Source organism: Triticum aestivum, chromosome 4A (assembly GCF_018294505.1).
Source record: "Triticum aestivum cultivar Chinese Spring chromosome 4A, IWGSC CS RefSeq v2.1, whole genome shotgun sequence".
In the NCBI taxonomy this organism is placed as follows: domain Eukaryota; kingdom Viridiplantae; phylum Streptophyta; class Magnoliopsida; order Poales; family Poaceae; genus Triticum; species Triticum aestivum.
In genome coordinates this window covers 380,668,070-380,672,947 of record NC_057803.1, presented here as the reverse complement: position 1 = coordinate 380,672,947, position 4,878 = coordinate 380,668,070, and the positions used below count along the sequence as shown (strand labels likewise).

At 47.5% G+C, this 4,878-nt stretch overlaps 1 long non-coding RNA gene across 1 annotated transcript; it reads left to right on the top strand.

Annotated features, from left to right (window-relative positions):
• Window positions 1-3,308: 3,308 nt before the first annotated feature.
• Window positions 3,309-3,940, top strand: LOC123082019 (uncharacterized). The gene is made up of 3 exons (XR_006438911.1): window positions 3,309-3,393; window positions 3,552-3,753; window positions 3,839-3,940. It is a non-coding gene; the product is annotated as an uncharacterized lncRNA (long non-coding RNA).
• The last annotated feature ends 938 nt before the right edge of the window (window positions 3,941-4,878 follow it).

Sequence of the window (4,878 nt, the reverse complement as noted above, 5' to 3'; positions counted from 1 at the left end):
GACTCAAATCGTCCGCGTCCGGAGGTCGGACATAAGTCCCTTGAAAATTTGCCCGAAAAGCGTCTTCGAGCTCTTCCCAGCTTCCAATGGACTTTTCGAGGAGGCTTTTAAGCCAGTGCCGGGCTGGCCCTTTGAGTTTGAGGAGGTAAGTATTTAATGCTGTGGAGATCGTCTCCTCGAGCCATATGGGTGTGGAGGATATAGTCCTCAATCCAGACCCCAGGGTCTGTTGTTCCGTCGTATGCCTCTATGTTTACGGGTTTGAATCCCTCTGGAAATTCATGGTCCAGCACCTCATCGGTGAAACATAGGGGGTGTGCGGCGCCCCTGTATCTGGGCGTGTCGTGGTGTTCGGATGTTTGGTGTGTTGCATCATGTGCTGGAGTGCGCTTGCGCAGTCCATAGATGGATCTAGTTGCTCCGTCCTTTTGATGGAGCACTTGCGTGGATCGCGTATTGGCTTCTGTGCGGCATTGCTTGCCGCTCCAAGTTGGCCGTGAGGTCGTCTATCTGGCCGGGTGGCCGTTTTAATTTTTGGTTGTGGGGGATCTAAGGCCTCCTCATCGAATTCAGGTAGCAACTTCCGCTTCAGATAGCTCTTGGTGAGGCGATTACCGCCGTACTTCGCTACTGCGTTGAGTATTTTACTCCATCTGATTTGGAGTGTGTCTTGCGCCCCCTTGAGCCTTTGCTTCTGCCTTTTTAGACTCCTCGCGTTGGCAACAAGCGTTTGATGGGCATTTTGTTGCTCCGGGCGTCTGTCCGGTGTTATGTCCTCCAGACTATTATCCTTGGCAGAGTTGGTTTGTTTGGTTTGATTCTCCGTGTTGATGTGGTCCGGCAGTGGTTCGCCCTGCTCTAACGCTGGGTCTATATGATCATTATTTCTGTCAAGGCGGGATTTGGGGCAGCGCTTACGCCGCCGCTTTGATTGCTTCTCGAGGGGACAACCCTTCGTTGCGTCCTTCCGTTCCTCGTCGTCGTTTTCCTTTGGTGTGTCCACCATGTATATGTCATGTGATGAGGTGGACGTCCAGTGCCCTATGGGCAGTGGTTCCTCTTTGTCTCTCGCATCGTCATCCATACCGTTGATGTTTTCGGAGTCGAAGTCGAGCATGTCGGTTAAGTCATCGACAGTGGCTACTAAGTGGGTGGTGGGTGGGTCACGAATTTCTTCGTCGTCCGCATCCTAGTCCTGCCGGACATAGTTCGGACAGGATCTGTCTGATAAGGAGAGAGACCTTAACGAGTTCAGTATGTCGCCAAAGGGCGAGTGCTGAAAAATATCCATGGAGGTAAATTCCATGATCGGCGCCCAATCACATTCGATAGGAACGGGCGCAAGCGGTTCGGAGTCTGTGGCTAGAGAAGGATCTGGCAATTTAACAACACGACTCTCGTGCAAGGTAAGGTCGATGTTCGGTTCGATCGCTGCTGAGGGTAAGGCCTCGGTGGCGGGGTCCATCCACCCGTCCGCGGAAGGCGCAGCTGGCTCCGAATTGAGGGTCTGAGCGGCTGCCGGTGCGATCTCCTTAACACTGTCCGATGGGAGAGCTAAGTCATACTCATTGTGACCGCATGGCGCACAAGGAAGAGGCTCGAATCCGTCGAAGATCGAATCTCCATGGATATCGGCCGTGTAGTTTAAACTTCCAAACCTGACCTGGTGGCCAGGGGCGTAACTTTCAATCTGTTCCAGATGGCCAAGCGAATTGGCACGTAGTGCAAAGCCGCCGAACACGAAGATCTGTCCGGGGAGAAAAGTCTCACCCTAGAGTGCATCGCTATTGATGATAGTAGGAGCCATCAAGCCTAATGGCGACGACACATAGGAACTCTCAATGAAAGCACCAATGTCGGTGTCAAAACCGGCGGATCTCGGGTAGGGGGTCCCGAACTATGCGTCTAGGCCGGATGGTAAAAGGAGGCAGGGGACACAATGTTTTACCCAGGTTCGGGCCCTCTTGATGGAGGTAAAACCCTACGTCCTGCTTGATTAATATTGATGATATGGGTAGTACAAGAGTAGATCTACCATGAGATCAGAGAGGCTAAACCCTAGAAGCTAGCCTATGGTATGATCGTCTGTCGTCCTACGGACTAAAATACTCCAGTTTATATAGACACCGGGGAGGTTAGGGTTACACAAGGTCGGTTACAAAGGAGGAGATATACATATCCATATTGCCTAGCTTGCCTTCCACACCAAGTAGAGTCCCCTCCGGACACAAGACTAAGTCTTCAATCCCGTATCTTCATAGTCTAACAGTCCGGCCAATGGAGATAGTCTGGCTGTCCGGAGACCCCCTAATCCAGGACTCGCTCACCGACCAATAGAGCAAAGAGTTTTTCCTCAACCTACTAAACCTACTAAAAAGTTTACTTTGAAATTCCTTCAGGTATGATAGAGAAACTGCTAGCTAATCCTTTTACAGGAGATGGAACATTGCATCCTGATTTGCAACAAAATCTACGTGGATGAAGTTTGTGGATTATTTAAGATTGCAGGTATGCCCGAAGATGTTATCAAGAAGAAGGTCTTCCATTTATCTTTGAAGGGGAAGGCATTGCCATGGTTTAGGCTATGTGATGATACTGGAACATGGAACTACAACCGATTGAAATTGGAATTTAATTAGAAGTTTTATCCTATGCATCTGGTTCATCGTGATCGTAATCTCTCCGTAATAATAAAGCATGGATTGAGTCTCCTGGTTCACCGTCGCGGCATTTTTCAGAAAAGTCCTACTTTTTTATTATTCAACGCGCAGTACTCGGAATAAGTTAACCCGAACCGGTACAGCCGAGAAAAAAGAAAGAAAATCAGCCCTCGCAGGACCCTGCCTCCCAATCCCCGTCTCCACCTCCTTCCTCGCGCGCCGCCGTGCGCCGACACCGCCCACCTCGCCGGCACGTCTACCCCTGCACGACCGGCTACACGCCGACGATGCTTGAGTGCACCTTCTTGATCAAGGCAACGCGACGGCTCGAGCGGTTGGGTGCAGCACGATGCGGAACGGCAGCGGTGGTGGCCGGAGCTTGCAAGGGCTGGGGAGGCTGATTCGAAGGCGGGCGGTGAGGCAGGGGAATGGTGAGGAAGGCAGGAGCGAGGGATCCGGTGACCTAGGCAGGAGCTCGCCGGAGCCGGGTAATGGCCGACGGGCGCACGAGGCAGAGGGATCCGATGCGGCGGTTCGAAGTCCTTGCAGGCAAATGCGGACCTCCATGGCTGGCAGAGGGGGCTCCAAGGCCATGGCGGGGATTCGGTTTTCCTTGGTATAGAAAAGAGAAACAAAAGAGGATTCAGGGAAAAGAAGAACGGCGATACAGGGAGAAGAAGAACGGTGGAAGAAGGATGGCTGGCCTCCTCGGCGCATGCCATACGATCTAAAGGTCTGACCATGTTGCTTTTCTTCATCTTCTAATACAATCATAAATCAGCAATCAGCATAGAGGGAGCTATAGGATCAGTGTCTACCCTTTTCTGCAGCTCAATCATGGTGTTGTTTGTGGCTTCCACTCTCATACTAATTGATTAGGTGCTCTAACAGGTTCATATCAGACAAGGCAACCACAACAGTACAACCATGATAATCTCATGGGTGACAACAGTCAGAACCTGGATCGAGCACTGTGTTTTACGGGACTTCAGAAGATAATCTCAATTGTTCTGCAAAGGGAAAGCATTCGCGGTATACGTTCTACAAATATACCTCGGGATACATTCATCATTGTACAATCAAGAACCTGAAGGTTACCGGCACGTCAAACATTTGATGCTTATGTTTTATGAAGGCTGGAATCTTGATTCAAGGCTTAATTATGACTTTTCTTGTAGTTTGACACAAAGTATTACTAAGCCATTGGAACTGAAGAGACGCTGAAAAAGATTTGGTTTAGGACCCCTCCGAAAAGTGGCCTAGATGTTCCATATACATTTGGTCTGATAGGTATTGTCAAATTTGCTTAGGATATAACTTGCATGGTCATGTCTGAATTCCAACATAATTTTACTATTGTAGTTTATGAGTGATATTATTGAGAATTTTACTATTGTGTTTAGGTGATCTCGGTCAGAGTTTCGACTCCAATGTCATGCTCGCTCATTATGAGTCCAAATAGTATGATGTAATCCTCTAAGCATGGTTGACATACTTGCTTTGTCATATTTACTATCATAAATTTCTTTCAATGGGATCTCTGGAAATACTGTTTTCTATGTGTTCCCATTGGTTCCTGAATAATTTGTCACTCTTTCAATGGGATATATTTGTTGCTAATGGTCATTTATAAAGATTTATAAAGCATCCATCTGTGAATGAATTTCTGAATATTACCATAATGTGTATGATAATGGTGGAACACTTAGATTGTGGATCATGACAAAACACTTGTGATGATGTTGTTCAACTATTGTATGGCAGTTCCAGATTGTGTGTTTATGTATGCCTAGCCAACCTTGGTTCATGAAGCTTTAGAAATTAGAAGCATCATCTTGTTTCAGAAGGTAAAGAAAGAAGGTATGGTGATACTTCTTCTCCTCCCGTTGCAACGCACGGGCATTTTTCCTAGTTATATATATAATTTTTGGCCTCGCAAAGGAGAAAGCATCACTCAAGCTTGGGGGAGACTTAAGTCAATGTTATATTCATGCCCCAATCATGAGCTCTCAAGAGAAATTATTATTCAAAAAATTTATGCTCGGCTCTCTCTCAATAATCGCTCCATGCTCGATATTTCTTGTACTGGATCTTCTATGATGAAGACTATTGAATTCAGATGGGATTTATTGTAAAGAATTAAACGCAACTCTGAAGATTGGGAACTCGACGAAGGTAAGGAGTCAGGTATAACACCTAAGTTTGATTGTGTTAAATC